Source organism: Pleurodeles waltl, chromosome 6 (assembly GCF_031143425.1).
Source record: "Pleurodeles waltl isolate 20211129_DDA chromosome 6, aPleWal1.hap1.20221129, whole genome shotgun sequence".
NCBI classification, from domain to species: Eukaryota; Metazoa; Chordata; class Amphibia; order Caudata; family Salamandridae; genus Pleurodeles; species Pleurodeles waltl.
In genome coordinates this window covers 1,163,930,107-1,163,948,838 of record NC_090445.1, presented here as the reverse complement: position 1 = coordinate 1,163,948,838, position 18,732 = coordinate 1,163,930,107, and positions in this window count along the sequence as shown.

Here is an 18,732-nt window from a genome sequence, read left to right as displayed (position 1 = left end):
GCATGGGTGCTGTAGCTGGCCTGTGTTCCATCGTGTTGGGACAGAATTTTGATTTTGACCAGGTCCAGTGCGACTTAAACTAACCCCTATCAACACTATTTGCTTCTAAGCAAATCAAAATCTGTTTTTCTAACCTTGTGTGAAGTCTTTTTTGTGGTGTTTTCACTGTGTTACTGTATGAGTTAGTGCAAAAATATTTTATACATTGCCTTCTCACCTAAGCCTGCCTACACGGTGCGAAGCTACCATAGGGTATGCAGAGGATAATTTAGGTTGTGTTGTGACTTATCCTGACTTGGATTGTGGTCCCTACTTGGACAGGGTGCCTACCTATGACAACTAGAGACCCAATTTCTGACAGTGGAGTCAAAGGTGGTGAGAGATGTTTAGGGTTTAGGGATGAGTGGGGAGATTAAGATAGGTAAGGAGTTGTAGTGGTTATTGATTGGTGGAGTGTAGGGTAGTGACAGTTTTTAGGATTCACAGATGGGTGGGCTTTTGGGACATGAAGGGATTATTAAGGGATCATGTATGCAATATTAAAGCATCTGAAGTAATATTTTTTCAGTCCAGCATATCTAAATCCATATAATGTCCCTAGTGCAAAAAAAACTCTAAATTCAAGAATCAGATAAAATTACATACAACCTGTGTTGCAAATCTGAGAGGTATCACTCCCATTCCTTAGGCCTTGTAACGGAGGAGCGTGGGTCAGAAGGTAGCCAGTGGCATATCCGTAATGCAATTTGCCTGGTGCAAATATGGTAAAAATTATTCCTACCCAAACCTGCGACTCACTAGACAGTAAAACAAAGCCATAATTTAGGTACATTGTGCTCATAATTCCACAGGGTCATGGATGCACTGCATTTGCTACACTATTGACATTTATGCCCCTTAGAGGGTCTTCTTTCCCTGAGTGATGAAGCCGTGGTCCGGTGCTGCAACAGGAGGAGGTTCCATCCCTTCTGCTTGCAGCACTGGACCACAGCTACAAGGCCCAGTGTAGGATGGGCCTGTCCTGGGCCTCACAGCTCTGGATCATGACTGCAAGGCACGTGGGATGTGGGTCAATGGCATAGCAATGACACCTTAGTCCATGGTGCAGCAAATGATGCTGAACAATAAAACACATCCATTATTTGGATGCAGTGTGTGCCTCATATCCCTGAGCCCTGGCACTACTGCACTTTCTGCGTTATTAATAGCTACACTGCTAAGAGAGGCTCTATCCCATAGGTCTTGCAGCCATAGCCCAACACTGAAAAGCCCATGGATGGGTCCTTTTTCTATTGTGCCAAACCATAGCTGCGAGGCCCAGCAGATGGAGAGATTATGGAACATGTCTGTGGCACCCATGGAAGAGACTAAAGTAACATAGCAATGGTGCCATGGACCCTAGCGCAAAATAAAAGCACGCAAGACCCCGTCCATTGGATGTATGTACTGTGGAATACCATACATAAGGCAACTAATACCCTTTGGGCCTGGCCCCACTACACCTGCTGCACTACTGATGGCCAAGCCGCTGCAATTGACCTTTGCACATAGTCAAATTACAACACAGTGAGGCAATTGCAAGTGAGCCTAGTTGAATGGGTCTTCTCCTTCAAGCCTTGCAGTGCTACACCACAGCTACAATGTCTAGACCTCTCACCCATGGGCTAGGACTGCAAGGTCCAGGAGAGGGGAGCTGAAGATAGGGGAAACCTCTTCCCCAGATCTTACAGCAGTGGTCTAGTCCTGCAATCCCAGTGGAGAGGCGTGCTGTCCCCAGGCCTTCACCACTATTATCCAAAGCTGCGACACTGGGGAGGGGGTATTATCCTCTATGCCCCCAAACCCTGGTCTAGTGCACCGTGGCCAAGGGAAGCAAGGTCCTTTCCCCGCAGCATCTCAGCCATGGTCTAGTGCTGTGAGGCCCATGGGAGGGAGCCCCCCCCCCCATGTCCTGGGCATCACCCCTAGAACCAGGGGAAGAGAGGTCCCTTCCCTGGGCCTTTCAGTTATGACCCAGCAATGTGAATCCCAGGGGAGGGTGTAGGAGGCTGGCCTGGTTTGTAGTGGGTGCCTAAGGTACTTACACCTTATTCCAGGTCCAGTTATCCCTTATTAGTGAAGTGTAGACAGTGTCTAGAAGCCAGGCTCGCCAGGGATAGTGTGGATGAGCAGCCAAGGCCTAACTGGGAGACAGGCAAAGCTCATGCAATACCACTGTAGTCACTCAGCACTCACACACATGAAAGAAAATACTCAATGTTACAAAAATAAAGGTACTTTTATTTGGTGACACAAATGCCAAAAATACCATAGAGACTATACTCCCTTAGGAGGTAATACACAAACGATATAGACTAGTATGCAAAAATAGGTGTAAAAACAGTTAGAAAACAGTGCAAATAGTGAAATTCACAATAGTTAGAAATGGGCGTGGGATAACCCAAACCATATACTAAGAAAGTGGAATGTGAATGTTGGTTTCCCACCTAGGCAAATGTAGTGTGTAGCGGAGCGTTGGGATGCCAACAAGCCTTGGCAACTGCAAAACACAGGGTGCATGGGGTACTGTCTTGCGTGGGGAGGCAAGCTCTTACCTCCACCAAAATTGGAAAGTAGGACGTCAGAACCGTCAGGACCACTTCAGTCCACCACCTGTGATGTTGGACCCACACACTCTTTCAGGAGAGGGGATCCACACAACCAGTTGTTGCTGCAGAGGGGTGCCTGCTGAAGCAGGGGAATTACTTCTTCACTCCAAGGGAGATTCCTTCGTTCTTCTGGTGCAGGCTGAAGACAGGCTGTCCTCTGGTGATGCAGGACCGGGAAACAGTTGCAGTTGCTGGCAGGAGCTGAAGATACAATGTTGTAAAAGTCGTCTATGCTTCTTTGTTGCAGTTTGTAGGGTTCCTGGAGGGTCCAGATGCAGTTTCTTCAGTAAGAAGGTGAAGTAAACGATGCAGAGGATTCCTGCAGGAGTCTCGCAATCCGAATCTGAAGAACCACCCAAGAGAGAGATCCTAAATAACCCTGAAAGGGGGATTGGTCAGCTACACAGGTAAGCACCTATCAGGGGAGGGGTCTGACGTCACCTGCTGGCACTGGCCACTCAAATGCTCCCAGAGTGCCCTGCCAACTTGGAATCCAAGATGGCAAAATCCCGGGACCCTCTGGAGGAGCTCTGAGCACCACCCCTGGGGTGGTGATGGACAGGGGAGTGGTCACTCCCCTTTCCTTTGTCCAGTTTTGCACCAGAGCAGGGAGGTCCCTGAACTGGTGTAGACTGGATTATGCAAGAAGGGCATCATCTGTGCCTTTCAAAGCATTTCCAGAGGCTTGGGGAAGCCACCCCTCCAAGCCTGTAGCACCTATTTCCAAAGTGAGAGGGTGTAACACCCCTCTCCCAAAGGAAATCATTTGTCCTGCCTTCCTGGGCTTCAGCTGCTCAAGCAACAGGAGGGTACAAACCTATCTGAGAGGTGGCAGCAGCTGGGGCTGCCTGGAAAACCTCAGAAGGATGGAATGGCAATGCTGGGGGTCCTCTAAGGAGCCCCCAGAGTGCATAGAATCATACAATCAATGCTTGCAAAAGCTTTGGGGTATGATTTAAACATGTTTGATACCAAACATGCCTATGTTCAGAGTTATCATTATGTAGCTGGACATAGGTAGTGACCTATGTCCAGTACACACGTAAAATGGCGTCCCCGCACTCACGAAGTCCGAGAAAATGGTCCTGGAGGCAGCTCTGCTAGTGCAGGGGTACCCTCACACACAGGTACGCTGCACCTTGCGTCAGGGCTGACGGCCTGCTATAGGGGTGACCTGTAAGTGACCTGGTGCACTGTAAATGGCAGTGAAAGGGTGCAAGCACCTTTTCGCACAGGCTGCAGTGGCAGTCCTGCAGAGGGTCTTTGCATGGGCTCCCTGTGGGTGGCAAAAGAAATGCTGCAGCCCATTGGGATCCCCTTGAACCTCAATAACCTTAGTACCTGGTTACCATATACTAGAGACTTATAAGGGGTCACCAGTATGCCAATTTTGGGTGAAATACTGGGTTAGCAGTATGCAGTGACAACATTTAGAGAAGAGAGAGCATAATCACTGGGGTCCTGGTTAGCATGATCCCAGTAAACACAGTCAAACACACTGACATCAGGCAGAAAATGGGGGTAAAACCATGGCAAAAAGAGGGTACTTTCGTACAGAGGGGTCCTGCCCCCTTGGCATAGCAGTCAGAGGTCCAGGTTGAGTGGCCAACTTTCTATTATCACTTCAGTGGACACTTTGTTTGGAGACATGTTGCTTATGTAGCGATATCAGAAGATGTTTGTTGGGGAGCCAGCACATTTTTATCTGTAATTCTAAAAACCGTTGCTCTAACTGAGACTGAGCTTCTTTAGTGTCATTGCTATTCATATTGTATTTTAGTTATAATCCTTTTGTCACTTTCTGGAGTAAGCCTTGGCTTCTCCCTATTGGAAATTTTGAGAGACATGTTTTAAACTTTGAAATACCATTGGTAAAAATCTGAATCTAGCATGCATTCTGCACAGTAACTACCAACTGCCACAGGAATTGATATACTGGGTACCCTTTAGCCATAAATCTGGCATTTTGACATCCAATCCCAGCTTTAACACTTCAGCTAAATATGCTGGAAGAAACACAGGGCAGAACTTACAACACAGTGCAATTTTACTTGAAAGAGAAGCCTATTGGCCTTTCCATCATATTCACTGCCAACACAAAAGTGTTTTAATGGGCTTGTTGGCAATGTGGATCCAGGAAAAAATGTTTTTTAATGCCAACCTCACATTTAACCAAATTGTGTGCTCTTTGGCTATCACATTTTGAACTTATTCTTCTGCTCCCTTTTGGCACAATTGGAAGTATTCAGGCTCAGCCCAGAAGCAGCAAGTAAGCATGAGGTTATCAAAACTGGCCTAGTTAGTACCTGTGGGAGAGAGGTGTCCAGTCAGATGTAATATATTCACCAAAAGACAACACTTTGGTAAATGCATAACCTTTGCAGCAAGTAGCCCTGTGCTGAAGTCTTGGGCCTACTATTTTAACATACAGTTTGATCATGGGCAAATAATACTATCTCTGTGTCTGAGTCCGCTGATAGTACAATTTGTCAGCATTTTCAAACAGGTTCAATGGAATTAATAAACACCAAGACCATTCTCTCTAGACTGGATCCCCCCATGATTTTCTTTCACACATTTAATGCTGTTTGCATCTCATTAGTTGGATGTGTTCCTGACCCTGCTTTGTGCAGGACCCCTCCTGCTCTGCACACCCTCATTCCTACCGTCTACAAGAACTTCTTTTACAGAAGAAGAAAGAGTGAGAGTTGCTTGCTGTTGGAGATGGTTAAGAGTGACTGGGCACTGATATGTGGATCAGTGGTCATCCCACAGTGCCCCTCTGTGGGCAGTGAGACAGGCATCCAGATAGTAAGAAGAACTTGCAGGATGTGTGTCTCATTGGAATTGGAGCAAGAGGAGTAGCCCCTTTCCCTGTACCTCTCAGTGCTATACCATTGGTGCAAGACCTATGGGACCCCCTCCTTGGGCCCAATTGTAATGAAACATACCTCACTCTCAAACAGATAGGGCACAGGAGAATTAATGGGGGAGGGATAAATCTGGGAAGCGTAGCCTGTCTGGTGTGCGGGCTCAATTTTGGTGAGCTGAGTGTGTGGCCCTGGGCAGCCATTCACATTGCCCATACTTAGTGCCGGACATGCACCACAGCATTAGAGAGGAAGAGCGGGGTGGAAGAGGGCTGATTGTTGTAGTCGGCTGGGTCACCGCTCTACTCCCAGACTAGACTGTCAGTACAAAAAGTAGTTACGTGGCAAGAAAAACACTTTGGCTTTCTTTGTCAAAGTGAAAGTTCCTGATCAGTAATTCTATTAATGTCGATAGTTGGACAAATGGTGAGTGATTGAATGCATAGATTGATGAACGGGTGTGTTGATGGATAGATGGATGTGACTGTAGTGTGCCACCGAGCACCATACAATTGATTTCACTGATGTTTGCACTCTGACACTGGTAAGGTGACCGGTTATGAATAAATATGGTCTGAGCTCACAGACTCACACTACAAATCAATTATAACCCAGTGACTTGGCAGACCTCACAGGGGCAGCACCTCCAACAAGTGCTGCAAATGATCAATTTAAGGCGCATTACAGTAGTGTTGCAGGCACTCCACCTCCATCACATAAACCCTGGAGAATGAGCTCGGGTAGAACATTGTTTTATTTTTTTTAAATTCTTTTGTGGTGTCTCACATGTCCAAGTGAAAGATGCCCTCTCACCGCCTGGGCTGTTTTATCCACGGTTGCCTATTACTTTTGTTAGACCTGTCAGCATTAGGGTGGCCCTCCCTCAAACATTTTGCTTGCTTACCTCATATTTTTGCTGATTCTTTTTGTCGACCCTAGCACTCTGATCACTACTACCAACCTGTGCTAAAGTGCATGTTCTTCTCCCCTAAAACATGCTTTGATTGATGTATCCACAATTGGCACATTTCATTTACCTATAAGGCGCTACTATGGTGCACTACATGTGCACAGGGCCTTTAAATTAAATGCTACTATTGGGATTGCAGCACTGCTTGTGCCACCCATCTCAAGTGGCCCTTAAACATGTCTCAAGACTGCCACTGCTGAGCCTGTGTGGGCAGTTTACACTGCCATGTCGACTTGGCATGTAAGACCTCTTTCCAAGCCTTAAACACCCCTTTTATAAGATATGAAGCATACCTAAGGTAGGCCTTAGGTAGCCCATAGGGCAGGGTGCCATGTAACTAAAAGGTAGAGCATGTACTTTTTAGTTTTACATATCTTGGTAGTGAAAAAACTCCAAACATTTGTTTTTTCACTCCTGTGAGGCCTACCCCTAGCATGGGTTAACATAACTTGTACTACCTAGTTAAACAGGAGTAGCTATGTCATGTTTAGTACCTGTGGAATTGTAATGACAAATCGTCTTTCAAGGTAAAGTTAGTTTTTTTATAACAATTTTGAAAATACCTTGTTTAGAAATTTGCATTTCCCTGCTCTTAACCCTGTGTGTCTGCAGCCTGTCTCCACTACACGCCTGGAGTGGGGTGTCAGCTGATTTCTTGCATTTCCTCTAGGCAGCCTCACACAAAGGGCGAGTAGGTGTGATTGAGTGGCCATTTGCATGTTGATTAGCAATACTGGGCAGCCATGGGAGGGAAGAGCTGAGACTTACACTTGAATAGGCAGTGTCCTGCTCCCACACAAACAAAAGCTTAATCCTCTGTATTGAGTCTAGAGACAGAGCAGGAAAAAGGACCTCTATGCACTTCTAAGACCCTTCTTTGAAGTCACCCCAACTTTAAAAACACTACTGGGTATACGTACTGGACCACTGACGCTACCAAATCAGTACACTTCTGGACCTGTGAAGAACTCTCTCCGGAAGAAGGATTACTGTGCTGCTCAAAGGAATACCACACTGCAGTGCTGCTCTGGAAGAACTACTTTTTCTGCTGTGCTGCTCCGCTGCCTGCTACCCTCTGCCCTTTTGAGGAAGGACTGGACCCCTCTCACCTCAACCCAGAGTTACTCCAAGGACTTACTAGCTTGCCCCCTGTTCTGATGTCTCAGGGACATCAAAGACTTCACTCACCACAGCTACTGCCTCTGGACTCCTGGAATTGTGAGTCCTGCCTGCCAAGTGGTGGCAATCCAGTCCTGGCCTCTTGGAAGTGGTTCTGCAGCTGTTCCTACCAAAACTCACATATCATCGTCATTGTGTTGATTGGAATCGCCACATCGCTCCTCGATGGTGATGCATCACCACTGCCAGTGAGGACTTCACATTCTGAACTGCACAGTTCAGGAACGCCGCATCGGCTTCGGCCCCAACACATCACCTTTACATAACTGGAAGCGCTAACATATCCTAAACTGCACGGATCAGAATCACACTGCCTTCCCATCGGACCCCCTTTTGCTCGCATTGGATCCTCGACCTCAACACAACCCTCCACAAAAGGTACTTTTCAGAGGGAGAAGGTTGGTCCCTGTAGCCAGTCCATGCTTTTTCGCAGTTGGTCTAATCTCTTGACTTTGCCTAGGCTAGCGCGACCAGATAGCCCCAAATGGCACTTTATGATTACACGCTCTATAGTTTAATTTATTCTTTTAAAATTCATATATCGACTTCTACTTATTGGATTTTTGTTGTTTTGGTCTTGTGTTACCTATAAAAATATAATCTATTTTCCTAACTTTGTGTGGAGTTTTCTTGTTTTTTTTTTTCACTGTGTTACTGTTTAAAGAGTTGCACAAACACTTTACACATTGCTTCCTAAATTAGGCCTGTCTGCTGTAGACCAAGTTAGCAGAGGGTGAGCACACATTAATTTATGGCGTATACCTGACTTGTACCTGACTTACCCTGACTAGGATTGTGGTCTCTTCAAGGACAGGTTTCATACCTCTGCCAACTAGAGACTCAATTTCTAGCAATGGTGATCAGCTGTGAGGATAGGACTTGTGTTTCTGCAATGCCATACAGTGACTTGGTGTACACTACTTCTCCATATCTATACCAGTTTGAATAAATTCTTCCTGATTTACACTTTTTGATTTTTCCAAACTGTCCCTTTTCCCATTTTTTCTGTTGTGGCTGTGATCCTACCTGCAAGGATCCTCGCCATACTCTGCATCCTCCCGCATGCCTCCCTCACGCTGCAAACTCCTCACAGCTGTGGGAGGGCATGGCACCCAATGGTACCTGTAAGCAACTGCAGCTCCAACAACTTCTACTCATACAACACCCTGTCCCACTCTTGCTACAAGCAACTTGGGCCAGTACCAAAGCAGGAAGAGGCACAAGACATGAGGAGACACACCAAACAGGCCCTGTTTCAGTTTCACATCAGGTTCTTCAGGTCCTGCATCAATCTTCAGAGTGCAGAGTTTGTGGCAAGCAGAGCAGACTACTGAGCTGTGGCAGGTGAGTGTGGAATCAGCAGCCAGGCCGCGGGTTTGGCAAGCCTAGGACCAGTAACTTAGTTGAGCCCAAGGTACACAGAAGTGGTCCGATTAGCAGGTGCTGTTGGGGAACCCCCAGGAACTTCAGCACTTCACTCCCAATCTATAAGAACTGCACTTGCAGCACCAAGTATTGTACCACCCCCAAGAGACAATAGGCCAGGAATCCAATGAGATTGGGTAAAGTAAGAGGACCACTTCCCAAAGGGCCTACAGGTAAAATACAAAAGAGGCAAAGGCGGCCAACACAGGCACAATCACAACTACAAACCGGGGTGCCTCTAATTGCATTCAGAATAGAAAATAGGGATGAACCTGGCAGCAGTGCAGCCAAGAGCCTCACTCACAGCTTCCATCCAAAAATACATTCAAAATTCAGCTTCTTGAAGAATGCAGGCACCACTCTTTTCTCAAGCAATGATAGACTCCTGGGCTTGCAGTCACCACTGCAACCTAAAGTAATGGCTAGTCAAGGTAGAGGGGGCCCTTGTCTGTCACCCAGCAACTCCCTCACCAAAAACCTCATGCACTGCTTGGGAGATGGGCCGGGTTTTAAGTCATCAACTGGCAGTGGGGCCACTCACTGCAAAGAAGTTCATCGTGGAATGGATGGAGCGGGAAAGGCACCAGGTTAATCTTGCAAGATTTCCCCAGCTACAGCATCAAGAAGAAGCAAACCCCATAACCCAACTTGCCCAAGTGATGGCATAGGCAGGCAAAATCTTCAAGATGGTGTGAATCAGAAAGAGAAGATTCATAACCTTCAGCCAATTCAGCCGCGAACCATGTCCCAGGAAGATCCTTTGGAAACTGAAGAGGTGGATCCAAAAACTAGTCCTCTCCACGGGCCTGGTGATCCCTCCATGTCAGTCCTTGTCACCACTGATCAGTAATAAATCAACTCACTCCCTATTAGAGTACCAGGATGGAGCCCAAGGGATGCTTTCATACTTTGGTACCCCAGAATGGGAGGAAATGCTGTTATCATACTCACTCAGTCAGTCAGTCAAAATTCCTTTATTCGGCAAAATGCCATTAAAGTAGGAAATCATTTCACATAAGAATAAGAAACAAAGATTTAAAACATTTGTAACAAAGCATTGTTCACATAGACAATGTAAATGACTAAATATAATAACTAAAATCGGTTTATCCAAAAATTGTACCTAAAAGAAACAGAATATAAAAACAAAAAAAGACCATAAAGATACTACAGGTAAAGTTGCAAAAAAAATAACGTAAAGTAAGCAGGGCAAAAACAAAATTAATATCTTAAACTATTCCAGTTGAAGATTAGTCTACGACTGCTTCCACCAGTTCGTATCATTTTCTAATGGCAATAGCGGATCTGATAAAATTTAAAACAGCATAAAAGGTTTGTATAGATGCCAATTTTTTAACATAAAACAGTGCGTCTTTGTGAGAGATACCCCGCAATTTACGTAAAAGACGTAATATAAAAGTATGTCTAGGAACAGAATAAAGTGGGCAAAATAAAAAAAAGTGAGACATATTTTGCTTACAAAACAGCATCACAAGGCAATTCGGAAGCAGTTTTTGCCATATACATTGCTTTGGGAAGGGCACTCTAAAATGTATCAAATTCAGCTAAATAAAACCAAGTGAGAGTAAAATGAGGAGCACAAAAACCATGTTAAATAAGATTCCATTCTTGTACTTGAAATCTGGACATAGGGTTCAAAGGTTTTTAATGTCAAAGCCCCATGGAATCTAAGGTTTGAGATATACTCAGAATGCAGTTTTTTAACCAATAGCTTTGCATTAGTAGGCAGGCCCTCAGGGTGAGTGAACATATTTTCCAAATCTAAGCTGTGGAAAGAGATTTGCAAAAATGTAAGACACAGAATTCTGTGAGAATTGGCCAATTGCACGCAGTCGGCCATACAATCTTGAGTCAGTCTGGCCGTCGGGTTTGACCAAATTTTTAGCCAAAGCAAGAGTGGGGCGACATTAATTAGGTCCTCAATATGTCGTAATCCCAGTCCCTCATGACAGATGATGTTTGCTACATTCTTGGGTACCATCAATAATCTGTGCAAAAATGTATTTTCAACCCGTTGGAGCGAGTCTGCTTTGATCTGTCCCCACAGACCTGTCCCATATGTGGCTGCTGATACGCATTTGGAATTATAGAGCATAACAATCTGATGGTCTAGTCTGTGGCCTAATTTATGAGCAAAACGAAATATCGCTTCCAGGTTTCTCACCGTTTGTTGGGTCTTAATAATAAGGTGGGAATTCCATGACATAGACGAGCTTACATGCAGTCCTAAGTAACAAAAGTCGTTTACTTTATTTATGATGTTCCCTCCCATATTGAAACGTTTAGATCTTGTATTTCGGGGGCCGCAAGTCATAGCATACGACTTCGTTAAATATACTTTTAAGTCTAAGGCCCTTAATACAACCCTGGCGGTCGGTGTTAAAGTGGCGGTAAGACCGCCAACAGGCCGGCGGTGAAAAAAATGGAATCACGACCATGGCGGAAACCGCCAACATAGACTGCCACTTTAACACTTCGACCGCCATGGCGGTACAAACAAACAGCATGGCGGTCACCGCCAACAGACAGGCGGAAGACAATGTACCACCCACACTATTATGAGAGGCCAATCCGCAACCTTTTCCGGGGCAGATTCAACACGAACAAAAACACGGCGGAAACAGGACTTGGAAGGGTAAACACTCACCTCTACACAACCCGCGAGGAACCAGGACGCCATGGAGCCAGAACTTCAAATACTCCCTGCAATAGTATTCCTGCTCCTCTACCAGGAACACGAAAGACGGCGGCGACGACCACAGTGAGTACTGCACCTACAACACAGGGGAGGGAGGAGGGAAACACACACGCAACACGCAACACCCCCACCCTCATCCACAACACACACACCAATACATGCTGCAACAATAGGTTTACACCCCTCTCGAAGAACGCATTGACGAAAGGAAATGATTGTAACGATTGTAATCAATAAAAATCCATTAGTCAAAAACGTAAAATACAGTATAAACCACCAACTATATAAGTCAGGATAGTGCACCATTCAAAGTCTGTGGACCACTGGGCCCAAAATGAATGGATGAGGCCCACACTCAACACCAGAATGCAAACGGAGAGAACACTGCTGGGGCATCAGATCGAAATGAAACAGGCACCTCAGGGGGGAAGGGAAGGGGGGGCACCTCAGCCGGATGAGTGCACGACGCAAGCTCCACGAGGGGGCTCCATGCCCATTGATGTATCCTGATGAGTGCAAAGCCACAGTCTCTCAAGTCTCTTCAGTGGGTGGGTTGCCCACTGCTTTATCCTGGGGAGTGCAAAGCCACAGTCTCTCAAGTCTTTTCAGTGGGTGGGTTGCCCACTGCTTTATCCTGGGGAGTGCAAAGCCACAGTCTCTCAAGTCTTTTCAGTGGGTGTGTTGCCCACTGCTTTATCCTGGGGAGTGCAAAGCCACAGTCTCTAAAGTCTCTCCAGTGGTTGGTTTGCCCACTGCTTTATCCTGGGGAGTGCAAAGCCACAGTCTCTCAAGTGGATGCCTTTCTCCACTGGTTCTGGAGGGAACTTTGTGCCCAGAGTGCTTCATCCTGCCAAGGTCTGAGATAGTGGATGCCTTTCTACACTGGTTCAGGAGGGGGCTTTGTGCCCAGAGTGCTTCATCCTGCCAAGGACTGAGGTAGTGGATGCCTTTCTCCACTGGTTCTGGAGGGGGCTTTGTGCCCAGAGTGCTTCATCCTGCCAAGGACTGAGGTAGTGGATGTGACACTCCACTGACGGTGGTGTAACATGCAAGCTGGCCAGGCTCCTGGAACTGACCACCAGCCTCGTACGACTGACCACTGGGGATGGCAGCCATGTCTGCGATGGTGCCACTGGCTCAGGATGTCGCTGGGCCACTGTTGGTGCTGGCGACGGTGTCAGTAGCGGCGGTGCTTGTGGTGGACTCTGTGACATCGGTGCTGACGGCGGGCTCAGTGGCATCGGTGCAGGCGGCGGGCTCTGTGGCATCGGTGCAGGTGGCGGGCTCTGTGGCATCGGTGCTGGCGGCGGGCTCTGTGGAAACGGTGCTGGCGGCGGTCTTTGTGGCTGTGGTGCTGGTGGCGGGCTCACTGACTCCGGTGCTGGTGGTGGCCTCACTGACTGTGGTGCTGGGGGTGGTGTCAGTAGCGGCGGTGCTGGTGGCTGGCTCACTGACTGTGGTGCTGGTGAAGGGCTCAGTGTTTGCGGTGCTGGTGTAGGGCTCAGTGTCTGCGGTGCTGGCGGCTGTGTCTGTGGCGGCGGTGCAGGTGGCGGTCTTGTCCGCCGTGCAGGTTGGCATCGACGATTTTTTGGCCCTTCCCCACACGGGGACGGACGGGGGGGAGGTGTAGGTAAGAGGTGTAGGTAAGAGGTCAACATTTGATAGGAAAAGCTTTTTGGACATACTGGGACAGGTAGATGGAGGGGGTTTGGGAGTGGAGGAAGAGGTAGTGGATTTAGGAGGTGTACGTTTGCTGACTTTGGGTGAAGGTGCATGGTCTGGAGGCTGTTGTTAGGTGGATGGCTGTTGGGGGTGTGACTGCGTTTGTGTACTTTGGGAGGAGGGCTCACAGACACACTGGGAGAGGACACAGAGGATGTGTGAATGGTAGTGGGGGAGGTGAGTGCATGTGAGCGGTGTGTGGTGATGGGCGTACTGGTGATGGAGGTAGTGGCTGAAGATGTAGTGCATGCAGGTGTGAGTGAAGACGAGACTGGGAGGGAGGAGGGAGACATGGAGGAGAGGGACACAGTGGAGGCAGTGGATGTTGGTATGTCTGCATGGGTCTGGTGCCTGTGTGAGTGCCTGTGGGATGTGTGGTGCTTATGTTTGCCTGATCCACCCTTGTGTGTTGAGCTGTGTGCATGCTGGTCTGATGGTGTGCTTGGGATAGGCTGAGGTACAGGGGATTGGGTCTGGGTGGAGGAGGTTGGAGGGGAGAGGCTGGATAGAGGTACAATGGCTGCCATCAGTGCTGAGGCCAGAGCCTGAAATGCTCGCTGTTGGGCTGCCTGCCCAGAATGAATGCCCTACAGATATGCATTTGTTTGTTTCAAATGTCTCTCAACACCCTGGATGGCATTCACAATGGTAGATTGCCCAACAGTGAGGGATCTCAGGAGGTCAATAGCCTCCTCACTGAGGTCAGCAGGGCTGACTGGCGCAGGGCCTGAGATGCCTTGGGCGAAGGAGATGCCCACCATCCTGGGTGAGCGGCCACGGGACACACGCTGAGGGGCTTCTGGGAGGGCGGTGCTGGTAGGGGGGTGGCGGCTGTACCTGTAGATGTGGTGGGCACAGAGGGGCCAGCCACCGCAAGGGAGCTTCCATCAGAGGAGGAGTTGGTGTCGCTGGTCTCTGCTCCTGTCCCCGCCTTGGAGCTCCCCTCGCCCTCCGTCCCACTGGTGACTTCAGACTCCGATGTCTCGCCCTCCAGGGCCATGTGAGATGCAGCTCCCTCCTGCTCCGGTGGCACTTCTCCTCCGCCTAATGATGCTAATGCACACAAGAACAGGGAGACCACAAAAAGGGGGGGGGGGGAGAAAGAAGAAAGACATGTTCAGTGCATGCAATATCGCTACCATTGGCGGACACTACGGACACAGCAGCCCTCTGCATTACGCCATGCACTTAGAGTTCCCTAATTAATCACAAGGACATGGGGTACAAGGCCTATGCCTGAATGCTGCACACATGGAAGTCACAGCAGTCTGACTAGGTGTAGATGGCTCTTACCACTGGTGGGGTTGGGGTGCCACATAGCCTGCCTCACAAAGGGTCCTTGCCTACAAAGCTTGCCCTGGCCTAGGGTAACCCACTGCCCACCACCCCCACCCAGACACCTCCTAATGCGCGCAGAGTCAGATGGATGTGACAGTACACACCCCCTTGTGGCTGCTGTGATGCCCTCAAGCGCCCATCCAACGCCGGATACGCCACTGCCAGGATCCGGAACACCAGGGGGGTCATGGTGTGACGGGCACCCCTCCCACGTTGGAAGGCCATCCCCAGCTGGGCCTCCGCCGTCTTCTTGCTCCAGCGGCGAATGTCCTCCCATGTTTTCTGGCAGTGGGTGCTCCGTCTGTGGTGGACCCCCAGGGTCTGGACGTCCTTGGCGATGGCACGCCAAATATCCTTCTTCTGGTGGGCGCTGACCTAGAGGAATAGTACAGGGGAAAAGGATGATCTTTAACCATCCGGACCGTCACAGTCATTGGCCCATGTTCCCACCCTTGCCCTGACGCACATACACTCACTGTCCGCTCATGCAGGCCTCAGTCCCCCCCTCCGTATCTTCCATCCACACCACTCCAAACAGGCATTGCCCATAGAGCATGCTGGAAGTGTACTCACCTGTTTGTCTGGAGGACCGTAGAGTACCGTGTACTGGGGGAGGACCCCATCCATTAACTTCTCCAACTCCACCGAAGTGAAAGCAGGGGCCCTTTCCGCAGACACATGAGCCATCGTCGCTTCCAGACACAGGTCACAGCAGCACTTGCAGTGTAGGTCCTCTCCTGTCGAAGGTCAGTTATCAAGTGAGTGAACAGAGAGAAAAAGGCAGTCACGCCCGCGGCGGTGCGTACCGTCACCGCCGGTGTACATCGTCATTGGCTCCTCGGACCCATAGGGCCCAATGTTAACCAATGCAGGATTGCCCCGCGGTCTTCGACCGCCTACCGCGACGGTGTACAACGCCAGCGCAGTTATCTCATATCCCCTTGCCCCACATTACAGGTCAGGCAGCCGCCATTTCAGGGGGCCACATGGCATTATTTTTAAATGCGTCATACACATCTAGGCCTTGCATACACACAGTGACAGGCACATAGCAGATTAACAAATGTGTGCAATAAATTATTTTTGTACTACCTCAGTGTTGGCTGACTCTGTGCTTACTGTTCTCGTCCATAGGGCACGTCCGCTGGGGCAGGTGAGGAGATGCCGGCATCCTCCGGTGTACAGACCACTGGTGGACCTGTCAAAAATGGAAGACAGACACATCATTATAACTTACAGACTTGATCGTTCCACAATCCAGGAACTGTGTGCCCAGTTGGAGCCAGACCTGATGTCAGCTATCTGCCATCCCACAGGAGTCCCCACTCTATTGCAGGTCCTGTCAGTACTCCATTTCCTGGCAAGTTGGTCTTTTCAAACAACAGCGGCCATTGCATAAGGGATGTCCCAGCCTATGTTCTCAAACGTGTTGTCCAGAGTACTGTCTGCCCTGCTGAAACACATGCACAGCTACATCGTTTTCCCTCAGGTGGAGGATTTACCCACAGTGAAAGGTGACTTCTATGCCCTGGGACATATCCCCAGCATTATAGGTGCCGTTGATGGGACACATGTGGCATTAGTACCCCCCCCCCAGGAGTGAACAGGTGTACAGAAACAGTAAGAGCTATCATTCAATGAATGTGCAGATGGTGTGTCTGGCCGACCAGTACATCTCCCATGTGAACGCCAAGTTTCCAGGCTCAGTGCATGATGCTTACATTTTGAGGAATAGCAGCATCCCTTATGTGATGGGGCAACTCCAGAGGCACTGTGTGTGGCTAATAGGTGAGGACAAGGACCCTATACCCTGTGAATAGTTGTTTGGGTTGGGGGTTGTCCTTAAGGGTTAGTGTGTGTCTAACAGTTGTCCCTCGACATTTGCAGGTGACTCTGGGTACCCCAACCTGTCATGGCTACTGACCCCAGTGAGAAATCCCAGCACAAGGGCAGAGGAACGGTACAATGAGGCACATGGGTGAACTAGGAGATTGATTGAACGGACCTTTGGCCTCCTGAAGGTTAGGTTCCGGTGCCTCCATATGACAGGTGGTTCCCTCTTCTACTCACCAAAGAAGGTGTGCCAGATCATCGTGGCCTGCTTTATGCTGCACAACCTGGCTTTGTGACAACAGGTGCCTTTTCTGCAGGAGGATGGTCTTGTGGCAGCTGTGGAGCCTGTGGACAGTGAAGAAGAGGAGGCAGAAGAAGAGGATATCGACAACAGAAACAACGTGATCCAGCAATACTTCCAGTGAGACACAGGTAAGAATAGATCACTGCCTCCTACACCTCATACAATTGTTAGACCTATCATATGTCTGTCACTTTCACCCAGTGTATGGACCCTGACCAGTCACTTTGCTTTTCCATTTCACAGATGTGGGTCCCACTGTGTGACCTCTGCTATGTTACCTCATGGACTAGAGCTGTGAGATATAGGTATGTTGACAATACAATGGACATTGCTATTTTCATTAGTTATAGCAAATACACATTTGTGAAAGCACAGACTGACTCTAGATTGTTTTGTGATTCAAGGGTGTTTATTTAAGTGCAAATTAGTGGAGGGAGTTGGAAAATGGTCAGGGGTGATAGTTGAGGAATGTCCATGGCAGAGTCCAGTTATTAGTCTCACAGGTGCATTGTCCAAAGGGGCATAGGAAGTGGAGCTAGGGCAGTTGATGGATGGACAGGGTGACGAAGTGGGACAGAAGGATGACATTCAGGGTGGTCTCATTTCTTGGCAGGGGTCTTGGCATTGTTCTCTGTCTTTGTCCTGGATCTCATGGACCGTTTGTGGGGTGGGTCTCCATCTGCAGGGGGTGGGGTGCTGGTGTTGTGGTCCTGTAGTCCACTAGTGCCGGCGGAGGTGCCGGGCAGTTCATCATCGAGGCTAGTGTCAGGGGCCCCTTGTTGTGCCACAGTGTCCCTCCTGGTGTTCACAAGGTCCTTCAGCACCCCTACAATGGTGACCAGGGTGGTGTTAATGGACTTCAAGTCCTCCCTGATCCCCAAATACTGTTCCTCCTGCAGCTGCTGGGTCTCCTGAAACTTGGCCAGTACCGTTGCCATTGTCTCCTGGGAATGATAGTACGCTCCCACGATGTTGGAGAGGGCCTCGTGGAGAGTGGGTTCCCTGGGCCTGTCCTGCCCCTGTTGTACATCAGTCCTCCCAGTTCCCTGTTTTTCCTGTTCCTCTGTCCCCTGAACCGTGTGCCCTCTGCCACTGCCCCCAGGTCCCTGATGTTCTTGGGTTTGTGGGTTTGCCTGGGTTCCCTGTAGTGGTGGCCACACTGCTGCTTGACGTGTCCTGGGGACAGAGGTATGGGCCCGCTGGGTGGGTGCTGTGCTGGTGTTTCCTGAGGGGGGAGGCTCTGTGGGACCATGTGCCAGTGTGTGGGGAACCAACTGTCCCGAGGTCCCGTGTACTGGGGGAGGACCCCATCCATTAACTTCTCCAACTCCACCGAAGTGAAAGCAGGGGCCCTTTCCGCAGACACATGAGCCATCGTCGCTTCCAGACACAGGTCACAGCAGCACTTGCAGTGTAGGTCCTCTCCTGTCGAAGGTCAGTTATCAAGTGAGTGAACAGAGAGAAAAAGGCAGTCACGCCCGCGGCGGTGCGTACCGTCACCGCCGGTGTACATCGTCATTGGCTCCTCGGACCCATAGGGCCCAATGTTAACCAATGCAGGATTGCCCCGCGGTCTTCGACCGCCTACCGCGACGGTGTACAACGCCAGCGCAGGTATCTCATATCCCCTTGCCCCACATTACAGGTCAGGCAGCCGCCATTTCAGGGGGCCACATGGCATTATTTTTAAATGATGGGCCGGGCTGGTCATCTAGATCCAGTTG